Source organism: Ailuropoda melanoleuca, chromosome 6 (assembly GCF_002007445.2).
Source record: "Ailuropoda melanoleuca isolate Jingjing chromosome 6, ASM200744v2, whole genome shotgun sequence".
Taxonomy (NCBI): domain Eukaryota; kingdom Metazoa; phylum Chordata; class Mammalia; order Carnivora; family Ursidae; genus Ailuropoda; species Ailuropoda melanoleuca.
The window spans coordinates 44620691-44636406 of NC_048223.1; positions in this window are offsets into that span (position 1 = coordinate 44620691).

Consider the following 15716-nt stretch of genomic DNA (forward strand, 5'->3'; position numbering starts at 1 on the left):
ATCACTTTGAAACCCCCATCCTGTAACCTATAAACCACACTCCTGTGAAGTATACAAATCCTTTACTTCCTGCTGCAGTCCTCCTTCTCAAGCTTCCTTTCCCACTGGTCCCATCACCTCCCCCAGATCTGATCAACTGAGATGGTCCACCTCTGCTCAAGAACCTCCAAGTGTCAGCGCAGGCTGACTCTGTCCATGCATCTGCCAGAGACCACCAGGATTGCACCTGGGGTCAACGTTGGGTTTATTACCTGCTGTAGCTCAGAAGGACCTCACACCTCCCAGTCAGAGGATGCCATGAGGAGCCTGGTGTTATGTAAACTGAAAGGGGTCAAGAAAGCAGGGGTCTCTGCATTGGATCCTGCCTGGAGGTGAGGTCACTCCATGATTGAGTCTCTAATGATTTTTTGTCCAAGGGGTGGGAAGATGGAGCAGGACTTGAGCTAGAACAGGTAGAAAAGCAGGAGCCACTCCTCTGGAAGGGGGAGGGAATGTGTGGTCCCACCTGTGCTTTTCACAGCTTTCCAACTTTTGTCTGTGCTCAGACACGATGACAGGGGTCTTGATTTTGCTTGCTCCCCCAGGGCTGCAGAATGGCCTTTCCTGATGTTGGTTTCTGTGAAATGGATTCACCAGGCCAGCTGCCAGCTGCTAGCTCTCCAGAGGCACTTTCCTTTTCTCACCTCTTCGATTTTCAGCTTGCACCTTGGAATTTAGCACCTTGGAATTTTCCTTATTTCTGAACAAGCTTAACTTTGCATGAAGATGATGTTTCTTGGATTGTGTCCAGCATTTTGGGGTGCATTATAGTGCAAGAGGGTCTCAGGTTATCTAGCATGTCCTATGTTTGGAAATGGAAGTCTGACTTGCAATGCCTTCTCCTCACATGGTGCGACTCAGTGCTGAGGCTTCAGTGGGGCAACTGGAAGTCATGTTCTGCACACCTGAGAGCTAGCATTTCCCCTGAAAACTCACATTCATACCACTTCTTTCTTTCTCCAACTTTTCATCATTGCTACAACTGCTAATCTAGACCAGAGAAGCTATTGGTATATTATTTTCTTTTACAGTGGTTGATTTTGTTTTGTTTTTGATATCTTCGTTTCTATAGTTAAGTTAGGAATTTGCATAAGTTTACCATGGTGTATTGCAGGTTATAAATGGCCCCACTTTGTTCCATTTTTATTTACTTGTTGATTTCCAATGTATATAATTATCTTTTTAATGAACAATAAAATAAAAAAGTGGAAGTTATTGTCAAGAGTAATAAAACACACCAATATATACTATTGGAAAGCAATGGCATATTTAAGAGAATATATTTTCACTACTGAGTGAAGGGGATCTGTCATGAAAAAAAGTACTCTTATTTTAGAGAATCACAAAACAGAATTTCAAAGAGATTAAGAAGAAGCTGCAGAAAAAGGAGCTGAAATAAATTAAAGGTAAATTATAGCATGCCTATTGCATGTGTTCATTTTCTTCACAAATAGAGTAGCTGGGAGAAACAGATAAATCCAAGGCAGGCAGAGGAAATAAAGAGTAGGTGTCAAGGAAAAAGGATCTCTAATTTTCCCAAAAAAACCCCTCTAGTTTAAAAGGAACACATTTTCTCCAGGCTTTTTCTGTTGGGCATCTAAGGACATAAATGATAAAGGCCTTATTTTAAATGTTTTTCTAATTCATAAAACAATCACCTGTCCCAGGAGCTTGTCCTCCACCTGTGCCTGGGACGTGGGGTGGACATCTGCGGCCAGGAGGGCCTGCCAATATATTTGGATGGCACAGTGTGCAGGGGAAATGTTGGCACTAGGGAGCTGCATATTTAATGTCAGATTTCTAGAGATAATGTGTGAGCTTTCACATCTTTAGGCCATTAGTGACTTTAATCATTATAATTTCATCCCAGACTGTAAAGCAATGGTTCAGTGATGGAAAAAAAAACATTTTGGGACAGAAAAGGCACCTTTAGAGCAGATTTAAGTCACCCTAGTTTAGTCACCTGTCTGTGGAGTTGATTCTCTGGGGCATCTCAGCTCCTTCCCCTAGTGTCCCTGGCAGGGATGGGTCTTCTCTGTCACTGTGCTCCTTCCCTGAAATGCATGCTGTCACTTCAAGAGCAACCACCCCAACATTGGGCCTCCTTTTCCCTGAATTCTGGGTTATCTCACAGATAGGGGAGAGTGCCCCCAGTAATCTTAGCAGAAGCAGACTTCTGTGAGCTTTCCTCTGAGGGCTCCAGTGAGTCTGACAACTCAGAGGCTTTGCTCCTCCTCTTGTCTTTCCCCTGCTTCATTCTAAACCATGCTCTGAGTAGTGGGTGGTGCTAACCGTGTGGGGGCCACCAACATCATTGTCATGTTGGGGAGGGGAGCTTTTCCACCTTCATTGGGAGTGGGGTCTGCCTGGTCCTGAAAGAAATGCTCCTACCCCACTGCCTCCTCCTCAGAGAGGAAACGGGGGGCCAGCAGCAGTGAGACTGGTCAGAAGAGGCCTTTGCCACTTCTCTTCTCCTCTGAGGGTCTGCCTGAGGCACCCCATCCTCTGTCTTCCTTCTGCATCGCTTTCATTTCACTGAATGCATGAACTTGCATGTCGCTCCATAGGCAGATGGCAGGAAGCCTTCCACTTTCTCAGAGCTCCTTGTCAAAGCCATACTCCTCAACAGCTTACCTCTGAGCTGCCCTTGCATGGAGGGTCATTTGGTACTTGTTGGTGCTAACAAGATGGAATGTTAATTCCTTAATCAGCTCCCATCTTTGTGAATTAGCTCCCTCAGTGTGAAACCCAAGGAGCAGTCAGAGGCAGACATCAAACCCCACTTTAAAACCTTATTAACAAGACTCATATTGAGTCTGTGCAGGCACCTGACATTTGTGTTCTCATTTGTTACTCATATTACCAAGCAGGCCATTATCATCTTCATTATCATCCATTTCACAGATGAAGATGCTGAGGGCACTGTGGCTTAGTGACTCCACCACAGTTACGTGGCTGACAAGTGGCAGATCTAGGATGCCAAAGCCTCTGATGGCTACGGCGTGCCACCAGCCGTCCTCCATTCTCCTTGGACACTGACCAACATGAGACCCAGCTAGGCTGTCAGTCCCTTGTCCAATGGCATGGCACTCAGCTCTGCCTAAATTGTCCTGTAGACCAGGTGTCTTCTTTTAGAAGGAAATCCGCCTTCATTCATGATTTGACATCTATTGATACTTGAGCCAAGCTGGGGCAAGGTCATGCCTGGGAATGGTGTTACTTGTCGTATCCTGGGATAAGTGGTCAGGAGCACATGGCCACTTGGACTCTGACCTTTCCTTTGCAGAGTGAGGTCAGCCTGGAGCTGGAGCTAGGTTCACTGTGCTGTTGATTTGCCATGAAAGTGCAGAAGCATCTGTTCCTCTTTCCATTCCATTACCTTCATCACTAACTAAACTCCATTTCTAAAGAAACAAATAATTTTGTGTGCCACAAGCCACACAAAAAACAAACTAAATTCCCCATGGTGCTCACTACTAGCAGACCTCCAGTTATCAGTAACAGCACTGACCACTTGTACAGCACTTTCTGTCCATAGGATACAGCTCTGGAGTTAATCACCAAAACAGCCCTCCTGGGTGGCCGCTACCATCACCACTGTTTCGCATATGAGGAAACAGAGGCACAGAGATGCTCTGTAACTTGCTGGTGCTCATACGGCCAGTGGGCTGCGACGTCAGACTGGAAAACAGGCTGCCTGGCTGCAGAGCTACACTCACAGTCAGGACACACCCCACCACAGCACCTGCTAATTTGAGGACCAGTCACATCCTGGCACCTGTCCACCTTTCCTGCCGCCAGGCTGCCACTGCCATCTTGGACAGCCTCTGCTCCATCACACCAAGCTCCTTCATTTCCCGGAACAAAGTGACAACTTTAGCAACTTCCTCTTTTTGCACAAGATGCTTCCTTCAACTACAATAATGTTCTCCCCTTCTGGGCTAGGCAAGCACTGGTTCTTTCTTCAACCTGATGACTCAGCTCTGTTTTCACCTCCTCAGGAAGTCACTTTCAATCATGTCACAACCATAACCCTTGCTCCTCTTGGGTCAGAATCAGGGCTTCTCAAACTATAATGTGTACCTGACTCACCCAGGGAGCTTGTTAAATGCAGGATCTCAGGGTCTGACTGCTGGTGTGGGGCAGGGCCTGATTTCTGCTTTTTTATTTTTTTTTAGGTTCCACATGTTGTTTTATTTTTTTTTAATTTCTTTTTATTATGTTATGTTAGTTACCATAGACTAAACAAAGAATCATGGAACACTACATCAAAAACTAATGATGTACTATATGTATGGTGACTTCTGCATTTTTAACAAGATCCCTGGTGACTCCGGTGTGGCTGTTCCAGGACCACACTTTGAGCAGCTGTGGTGGTCTGGAGCACTTTCTACCACCACTCCCCCTGTCGCAGAGCTTGACCCTGCCCACAATCCCTGGAAAAACCCAAAGCAGGCACCAAGCCAATGGTATAACCACTCCTCAGTCACCTACCTCCCTACCTGGCATACTGGAGTACTAAAATATGCACGTCATTTTCTTTAATTCTAAAAGGCATCTCAACACCAAAGGTTATACAGCATCTAGATGAAGTGTAAATAAGGGAGGGAGCATAAGCAACTTGCTCTTAAATTCATCTTTTTTCATGAGAACAAAAAATACCAGAAGAGACAAGAGCCTGTTAAACATAATAAATCAAGAGTGGAAGCTAAGGAAATGAACAGGAGACTTTCAGATAAGGAAAGCCCAAACTCGACATATCTGCCCGTAATTATCTTAGCCAGCAGCCCATGAAATAAAGACCCTCTGGTTTATAATCTCCCGTATTTGTTTAACTTAAAGGCCCATGTGCAGCCACAAAATGTATATGTGTTGAGCATCCAGAACTGATAAAAAGAACAAACATGAATTGTAACCACTCAAGCTTAAGAAACAATGGTAGCCAATCTTGCTTCACCCATCGGAAAAACGAGCTCCCCGGTTTCCCCTCGAGGTTCCCCAGAGCACACATCAGGAAGAGGAACAGGGTAGAAGTTCGCATACCACATGGAGGAGGAAAGCAGGGAGTACAGCTGTGTTTTATCACAGCTACTGGAAACACTCATGGGCTGGAAACTTCCAGTAGGCCCCAAGGCTGCGTGTTCACAGGCCCAGGATCGAGGCATCCTAGGAGTGACGTTGTGTGAAGTCCGGGGGCAAAGGCCTTAGAAGAACAGAAGATGCCCAGGTATCGGAAAGGACTCCCCTGAGCGTATTAGTTGGCCAAAAGCTACCTTGGGAACTTTGTTAAAACACAGACTTCTGGGGCGCCTGGGTGGCATAGCGGTTAAGCGTCTGCCTTCAGCTCAGGGTGTGATCCCGGTGTTCTGGGATCGAGCCTCACATCAGGCTCTTCCGCTATGAGCCTGCTTCTTTCTCTCCCACTCCCCCTGCTTGTATTCCCTCTCTCACTGGCTGTCTCTATCTCTGTCAAATAAATAAATAAAATCTTAAAAAAAAAAAACACAGACTTCTGTTGACAGAAATACTTTTATTATTTTACGTTATGGTGAGTTTTCCATTTCTGGGGCAATGAGTTTTTGCATCTGATGGAGTAAACATCATAGACTACCCTGTAATTCACAGAGCTTTAGTTTCATGGAAGCAAAGAATGCTAGCAATAGAAAGGATCCAGAAATACCTTTTTTTTTCTTCAAGTGAGAAAATAAATCCTGAGAAAGATGAGGAAGAATCTCCAAGGTCACATCACCAGTGAAAGGCAAAAATCAAAGGATGGACTTAAGTCTCTGAACTGATCCCTGTTCTCATCTTGTCGTGAGAAACTGAATGCAGAGTTAAATCTGAGTGAAATAAGGAAGAACTGGAGATTCAAAGAACTTGAGAGTCCCCTCTTTGCCTGCTGCCACAAGCCACACAGTATCCCCCAGCAGCCGTACCTGCCCCCTCCGTCCCTCAAAATCATGGATTCCCGCACCTGGCAGCTTCTTAATTTTATTCCTATTGTTTTATACGCAAGAACATCCTGAAGGCCAGAGGGGGAGCCCTAGGACATGTAACTAGGTAAAGGTCAACCTCAGACTTAAAAACCAACACTGACCATATGATCCTCTCAATTGATGCAGAAAAAGCATTTGACAAAATACAGCATCCTTTCCTGATTAAAACCCTTTAGAGTGTACGGACAGAGAGTGCATCCCTCAATTTCATAAAAACCATCTATGAAAAGCCTACAGCGAATATCATTCTCAATGGGGAAAAGCTGAAAGCCTTTCCCTTATCAGGAACATGACAAGGATGCCTACTCTCACCATTATTCTTGAACACAATACTAGAAGTCCTTGCAACAGCAATCAGACAACAAAAAGGGATAAAAGGTATTCAAATTGGCAAAGTTCTTCTTGTCAAACTGTCTCTCTTCGCAGGTGACATGATACTCTATATAGGAAACTCAAAAGAATCCACCCCCAAATTACTAGAAGTTATAGAGCAATTCAGTAATGTGGTAGGATACAAAATCAATGCTCAGAAATTGGTTGCATTTCTATACACGAGCAATGAGACTGAAGAGAGAGAAAATAGGGAATCCATTCCATTTACAATAGCACCAAAAAATCTTACGTTATCTCGGAATTAACTTAACCAGAGACAAAAAGGATGTATATTCTAGAAACTACAAATCACTCTTGAAAGACATTGAAGAAGACACAAAAAGATGGAAAAATATTCCATGCTTATGGATTGGAAGAATAAACATAGTTAAAATGTCTATGCTACCCAGAGCAATCTACACTTTCAATGCTATCCCGATCAAAATACCGAGGACATTTTTCAAAGAACTGGAACAAGCAGCCCTTCAATTTGTGTGGAACCAGAAAAGGCCCCGAATTGCCAAGGAATTGTTGAAAAGGAAAAACAAAGCTGGGGGGCATCACAATGCCGGATTTCAAATGTACTACAAAGCTGTGATCACAAAGACAGCATGATGCTGGCACAAAAACAGACACATAGACCAATGGAACAGAATAGAGAACCCAGAAATGGACACTCGGCTCTTTGGGCAACTAATCTTTGATAAAGCAGGAAAAAAACATCCAGTGGAAAAAAGACAGACTCTTCAATAAACAGTGCTGGAAAATTGGACAGCTACATGCAAAAGAATGAAACTTGACCATTCTCTCACACCATACACAGAGATAAACTCNCAGTGCTGGAAAATTGGACAGCTACATGAAAAAGAATGAAACTTGACCATTCTCTCACACCATACACAGAGATAAACTCCAAATGGATGAAAGACCTCGATGTGAGACAGGAATCCATCAAAATCCTGGAGAACATAGGCTGCAACTTCTTTGACATCGGCCACAGCAACTGTTTTCATGACACATCTCCAAAGGCAAGAGAAACAAAAGATAAAATGAACTTGTGGGACTTTATCAAGATAAAGAACTTCTGCACAGCCAAGGAAACAGTCAAAAAACTAAGAGGTAGCCCACGGAATGGGACAATATATTTGCAAATGACACTACAGATAAAAGCCTGGTATCCAAGATCTACAAAGAACTTCTCAAACTCAATACACGAGAAACATATAGTCAAGTAAAAAAAATGTGCAGAAGATATGAACAGATACTTTTCCAATGAAGACATACAAATGGCTAACAAACATGTGAAAAAATGTTCAAAATCTTAGCCATTAGGGAGATTCAAATCAAAACCACATTGAGATACCACCTTACGCCAGTTAGAATGGCAAAAAATGACAAGGCAGGAAACAACAAATGTTGGAGAGGATGTGGAGAAAGGGGATCCCTCTTACACTGTTGGTGGCAATGCAAGTTGGTACAGCCACTTTGGAAAACAGTGTGGCAGTCTCTCAAAAAGTTAAAAATTGAGATAATGCTGAGTGAAATAAGTCAAGCAGAGAAAGACAATTATCATATGATTTCTCTCATCTATGGAACATAAGAACTAGGAATATCGGTAGGGGAAGAAAGGGATAACAAAGGGAGGGGTAATCAGAAGGGGGAATGAAGCATGAGAGACTATGGAATCTGAGAAACAAACTGAGGGCTTCAGAGGGGAGGGGAGTTGGGGAATGGGATAGACTGGTGATGGGTAGTAAGGAGGGCACATATTGCATGGTGCACTGGGTATTATACACAACTAATGAAGCATCGAACTTTGCATCGGAAACCAGGGATGTACTGTATGGTGACTAACATAATATAATAAAAAAACATTAAAAAAAAGTTAAAAATTGAGCTACCCTATTCTCCAGCATAACCCAAAGATACAGACGTAGTGAAGAGAAGGGCCATATGCACCCCAATGTTCATAGCAGCATTGTCCACGATAGCTAAATTGTGGAAGGAGCCGAGATGCCCTTCGACAGATGACTGGATTAAGAAGAGGTGGTCCATATATACAATGGAATATTACTCAGCCATCAGAATGATTACACAACATTTGCAGCAACGTGGACGGGACTGGAGGAGATTATGCTAAGTGAAATAAGTCAAGCAGAGAAAGACAATTATCATATGGTTTCACTCATTTATGGAACATAAGAAATAGCAGACAGATCGGTAGGAGAAGGAAGGGAAGAATGAAGGGGGGTAAACAGAAGGAGGAATGAACAATGAGAGACCGTGGACTCTGGAAAACAAACTGAGGGCTTCAGAGGGGAGGGGGCTGGGGGACTGGGATAGGCGGGTGTTGGGTATTAAGGAGGGCGCATACTGCATGGTGCACTGGGTGTTATGGGCAAATAATGAATCATGGAACATTGCATCAAAAACTGGGGATGTACTGTATGGTGACAAATACAACAAAATTAAAATTATTTAAAAATTAAAAAAATAAAAACCAACACTCGTCCCCACGTACTCAGTGTCATTATAAGAAATGATAAGGTGGGGAAGTTTCCACAGTAGCGTCTCTTCCACTTTATGAGCTGCGACTCCTCATTACAGTGGCCTGCAGCACAGCTGCAGTCCATCTAATGGTCAGCCTCTCAAGGCCCTAACAACCCAGGACACTTTCCACGTGGCAGAAGCCACTCATCAGGTGTCAGTAATGCCAACGTACAGCACCTGCCGCTAAGCAGAGAAACCGTATTAGGAAAATGAAGCCTAGTCTGCCTGGCTGGGTGCAGAAATCATATTATTAAGAAAGTGTATTTAATTCAGTATCAACCTCATATCAGAATACTACTTTGTTTTGTGAGGCAGAAAATAAACTGAAGCCAGGTCATGGCCACAGAAGCCCAGAGAGGTGTGTGTGCATGTGGGCGTTTGCTGGTGGGCTCAGTAGGGATGAGGATGGGGTTGTGGTGTGCTGCCTAGGGTGAGTGTGGGTGGTGGGTGAGTGCATGCATGCTTTTTCCCCCCTCCTGAGGCCTGACCTGAAGCAACCTTGGGCTCCATCAGCTGAATAAATTAGAGAGCATGCTGATCCTCTTTCTAGCTAGCTTTTCCCTTCCTCCTCACTTCACACAAATCAACAGATCCCTTTGGAACACTCTAAACCTACCCCTGGTTTGTTCCAGAAAAATAAAAAATAAAAAAAAAAGAAAGAAAAGAAGTTACATGTCTCCAGGAATGAACAGTCCTTAAATTAGCTTCAGCTTTTCCTAGGTGAAATATTTCTGACGTTCAATGAGAGCAAGCCTCTATCCATGCCAGGTGCTGAATCTTGAAGGCTACCTCTATTCTTCACTGCAGTCCTATCTGTGGGACCACATCATGGGGAGACAGAGTCTGAGGCAGGCGGGAGATCAAGTTGACGGAGGGACCCAGACGTGTTTGATGCCCAATCTCTGGCTTGAAAACCACAGGCAGGACAGAGAGCAGGACAGACCTGAGATCAGATTTTGATTCCTCAGACTCAACCCCCAACTTGACAAAATGCTCTTAAGAATATGTTGGGAATGTGTTTGAGCTGCAGAACTCATACCTCAGAAGATGGGTCTGAACAAGACTGTTCTGAGGCTTCTGATTTGAATGCATGTTAGAGTCCATTGTGCAACATCAGCCCCGAAGGCTCCAGGCCTCCCTGATTGGAGAAGCAGGATGTGCGGTGCTGAAATACCTGCGAAGGTGAGCACACTGCACAGGGAAAGTCAAGAACAGGCGACCCGCATCCACGGACCCTGTGGCTCTCAAACTGGAGCCGGCCCGGGGTGGGACCAGAGAGTCTGCAGCTCTAACAATGCCGAGTGATGCCGATACCGCTGCTTCAGGGACCACTGCTATCTGGTGAGCAATGAAGGAGAGAAGCTAAGTGAAATACTAGTGCACGGTCAGGAGGAAGCGGGTTCCATCGTGACATGGGCAGGAGCTCTCCCTGTGCCAACTCCACCATGTTGTTGGCTCCAGGGTGGACACGATCCAGCCCTGAGCCCCATGTTTTTACTTCATGTTAGAGAATTCCAAGCCATTGACTAATTCAGAAGATCTTACGAATATTTCAGATTGTAGAATATCCATTCTCAAAAGGACAGTTTAGGCTTTTGTTTATTTGGTTTTTGTTTTTGTTACCTTATTTACCAAAAAGTCACTAGAGACTCAGAAAAAAAAAAAACAACAACTTGAAGGAAAGCAGATAGATAGTTGGTTATGGCAGAGCTGGGACTGGAATCCAGCACTGCTGGTTCCCAGATCTCTACAAAAATGAACCTGGCACTGGGTGCCTGAGACCCTCCTGGCTGGAACCCTCTGTGCCTGTGACACTGTGGACCTGCCAGGTGCTGTCTGCCCTGTGGCCCCTGACTGAGGCCAGGAGGCGCTGCCAGCACTCAGGCATCAGTATACTTGGGCTCTGATACTTTGCTGTCTCTTAGAGGGGGAAGTGTGGACTCCGCATGCAGTCTCTGCCTGTCTGATCCCATGGGGATGATTCTAGGAGTCAGCAGCTAACCATCTCCCTGGATCACATGCTTCTGGCTCACCCTCACCTTCTGGTGCTCACCTCCTCCATATTGTTAGAGTTAGTGATATTGTCAGTCATGAGTCTGCTAAATTCACTCTCCGGGTGTGCCTGCACTGGTCTCATTCTCCAGTCTGCTCATCTTCACCCACGTGTAAATTAGGCTGATCTGAGATGCCTTGTCTGAGGCTGTCTGGCCAATTTGCTAGTGATTACTTCTGCTACGTAATCCACTGACCACAAGGACATGAAACCTGTTTGTTTGATTAGGAAGTGAGAGACAGCCACAGACCCAAACCTTTGGAAAGTGGCTTCAGGCACGCACAGAACACCCACAGGAAGGTGATTCCAAGGGCCCAGAAAAAGGGCAATTAGCTATGTGGGCACAGGGAGGTGCAGGAAATAAATGCTGCCTGCGCACTGAGAAAGCACAGGGAAAGGAGAACAGTGACTCCCTGGAGAGAGTGTGCAGACACACTGCTTTAGTCTCGGGTCACGACCACCAGGACACCCTCTCAGCCTCAGTCTCCCCAGGGGGCTCCCCACTCGACAGAGACTGGGCTCCTGGTGACAGAGCCAGATGCATGTCTCTGTCCATGAATCCAGGGCCTTCTCTGTAGGGACAGGGAGGCCTTGAAGGCACATCCTAAGGGACATGCTCTGTATCACTGCAAGGCCTTCAATGCTCATCACCTCTCTGAGCCTGTTTCCCCACCTATCCTATGAAGCTAGTGATCTGCTGGCTAGCCGCTTGTTCTCATTGCCATATTCTGAAACATAAACCCACAGGCTTAACTCCATGGCAAGCATCTGCGAACATCACCTGATGGCCAGGAGAGCTTTGTGGGGAGGGAGGAGTGAAGGGGAATAGGAAGGGTCAAATAGGGTCTGAATTTAGCCTGCAATCCCCTAGCTTTCCTCTGGAAAAGGGACAAAGACCACCACTGGTTTTATACCAACTAAGACCTGAGAGCTGTCATTTTATCCTTCCAGTACCCCTACAGGCAGTGAGAACATTGCCATTTTGTGAATGAGATGTCTGAAGCAAGAGAGTTTAGTCCTGTATTCAGGATGCCCAGTGTAGGGGCAAACTTGGAGCCACTTGTCTCCATGGTGATGCTGCCTTAGCAAGGAGAGAACAAGGAGCCTTTGGTCCCTGAGTTCTGAGAGAATCTTCTGGATGTGGCATCATGGTGGACTTCTAAGTGAGCACAGGGGAGGCCAGCCTCCTCCTCCCCTTCCCCAGGGGGTAACACCTACCATCAAGAGGGAACACTGCTCTGAGGGATCAGAAGGACATTTGTGGGAACTGCCACATATGTCCCTTGCAGAGGGGTGAGTGTGTGACAGGAGACATGGATGGAGATGGGGGTCCCTGACATCTTGGGGTAGCCAATTAGACTCTGTAGGTTAGAAGCAGGGAAGTAGGTGGTTCCTTCCAGAACATCTGTGGACAATTTGAGCCAGCTCTTGCTTTTCTCTTACCCTCCCACACACCTGTTAAAATGAGCTTGCCAGGCCCCATGAAAACCCCTGGTGAGGTTTTTGTTTGGATTGTATTATATTGAAAAATCCATTTGACACTCTGGGATACTGAGACATTTGACAGCTCTGGAATATAGAGAATTTCTGCCCATAAACAAATGTCTCTCCACTTCCTTAAGACTTTTGTAATCACTTTCAACAAAGAATCATACATCTTCATGTTAAAGTCTTACATTTAAAAACTTTATTTCTAGGCCCCTTGTATGTGTGCCATTGTAAATAAAATATTTTAATTGCATTTAATTAATTACAGTTAAGTACAAAATACTGTAGGCTGTAATATTCAGTCCTTGTATTAACCAACACTATTAGGTGCTGTTATTATTTCTTATGATTTTCCTGTAGAATCTTCGTGGTTCCTATGTAAACAATCATAACATCTGCAATAATGGCAGTTTTGTTCTTTCCAGTTCTTGGGTTGTTGGTGTGTCTTATTGCTCTGAATGCACAGTATGAATGGAAGTGCTAGTGGTGGGCATCCTTGTCTTGTTCTTATTTTTAAAATGAATGCTTCTGACATTTCACATTTAAGCAGGATTTTTTTCATACCTTTCTGGCAGATAGCATTTATCAGAGTAAGAATGTTTTTATTGATTTCTAGTCAGCTAAGACTTTTTACCATGGATTTGTATCAAATTTCTCAAATGATTTTTCTGCTTTCACTGAGCTAACTGTATTGTCCTTTATTGGGACATACTATTAAAATGGTGAATTATTTGTTTTTCTAATGTTTAACCAATATTGCATTATGTGATAATTTCAATTTAGTCATGAGTATTATCTTTTTATATAATTCAGTGTTTTGTTTAAATATTTTGCATCTATATGGTGATTAACATAATATAATAAAATAAAATTAATAAAAAATATTTTGCATCTATGTTCCCTAGACATTGGGCTGATTTTCCCTTTGTCTGTTTTTTTTAACATTTATTTATTTATTTATTTATTTATTTTATTTATTTATGAGAGAGAGATCAGGGGGAGGAGCAGAGGGAGAGGGACAAGCAGACTCCGCACTGTGCAGAGTTTGATGTGGGGCTCAATCTCACAGCCCTGAGATCATGATGTGAGCCAAAATCAAGAGTCATAGCTTAACCTACTGAACCACCCAGGTGCCCCTCCCTTTGTCTGGTTTTGGTATCAGAATTAGAACGGCTCAATGAAAGGGGATCTCCTTCTCTGGAAAGGTTTCTGTATAACAGGGATTGCCATTCCTATGGAATCATCTGGGTGTCCAGAGTATGGTGGTAGTGTAGAGTCCATATATACCTATGGCCCAGGTTCGAATCCTAATTCTCTTTTGTGTGGTCCTAGGCAAGTCACATAACTGCCCCTGCCCTGACTTATCTGTGGATTGGAATAGCATACCCCCTGCAAGTTTGAGTGATTGTGATAGTTAAATGAGTTAATACGTATAAGCCAATGAAAATAGTGTAGACACATGGAAAATCTACGTAAGGAAGAACTACTGGGGGTCCTAAAAGGACTTACCTAGGAAACTAAGTACAGAAATTCACTTGTGGGAAAACTTTAAAATACTTACTTATTTCATGTAATGACAAAGGTAATAGAGTTTAGTCCAGTGTTATTTTTCTTCTCCATTCAATTTTTATCATTTGTACTTCTCTAAGAATGTATCAATTTTATCTAAATATTCCAACTTATGTTCTCTTTTATTAGAAGCGTTAATTATTGGCTACATCTGTAATTATATGTTACTTTGCATTAGTAACTTTGTTTATGTCATTCCTATTTTCCTCCATCACTTTCATCTCAGGCTTTTCAACTTTATTGGTTTTTTCAACAACAGACTTTTGAATATGTAGATTTTCTCTGTTTCATTCCTTGTTATTCTTATCCTTATTACTTTTCCCTTGTGTTCCCTTTGGGCTTAGTTCCTGGTTCCTTTTCTATCATCTTAAGTTCTACAGTTATCTTTTAATTCTCTTTTTTTTCTTTTCTTTTCTTTTCTTTTCTTTCTTTCTTTCTTTCTTTCTTTCTTTCTTTCTTTTTTTAAGATTTATTTATTTGAGAGTGACAGAGGGAGAGGTGGGTGGAGAGGGGCAGAGGAAGAGAAAGAATCTCAAGCCAACTCCTGGCTGAGTGCAGAGCCTAATGTGGGGCTCGACCCCATGACCCTGAGGTCATGACCTGAGCTGAAACCACAAGTCAGATGCTTAACTGACTGAGTCACCCAAGCACCCCTTTAATTCTCCTTTCTAATACAGACGTAAAAAACATGCAATACCCATTACTAACTTCTTTAGCTATGTTCCCCTGATCTTACAATCAGGGTTTTATTTATTTATTTGTCATAGAGTTGCAGCAGTTTTTGGAGTTTCCATTTTTACTTATTTGTTGCTTCATGAATCACTTACACATTTAGAAAATACATTATTTCCAGTAGTGTTGGAGGGCTGTTGGTCATGGTAGTATTATTGATGTACAACTGAATCCTGTCATGGTCACACATGGAAGTCTGCACAAGATAGAACCACTCAAGTGAGCTCAAGGTGACGGAAGCCTCCTTCCAAGGGTTCACCAGAAGCTAGGGCATTAGTCTTGGTTGTTCTCCAGGAGAAGCCCTCCTTATCTCCAGGGTCACAATGGTGGTGTCAGCCCCAGCAGGGCCGCCTCCATCACCACCCAGGTGCGTTCCATTTACTTCCTCCTCCTCCACTTCCACTTCCCTTCTCAATTGTCCTGGACCACACTCCCTGAAAGCAGGGCTCTTTTGGCTCCCTGTGCCAGCATCCTGCACTGTAATGGACAGAGACTTTAAAATACACCCTCTCGTTGGCTGCTGGCTTTGCTTTGCCCGGGCTAAACTAGATTCTTCTCCTACCTGGTGTGCCTAGGATGATATGGATCTAAACTGCAAAGCATGAATCCTGTTCCTAATCCCTTATCCTATCACAGACTTCCAGGTGCCCTGGCCATGACAGTCAGTCAATCCCAGAGGCAGTTGGGCCAGTCATGATCTCCTTGGGGGTCTCTCACCTTGGACAATGCAGACCTCTAGGATGATTGAAAGCAGCAAACCACTCTCCTCAGATCTCTGACTTCTACCAGAAGAAACTAAAACATCAGACCACGGGGCATTTGCAATGCCAAGAGGGAGACCTCATCCCTGCCTGCAAAGAGTATCTTTCCTATAGGAAAAAAAATGTATTACTAGTATTCAAATTGCAGACATACCT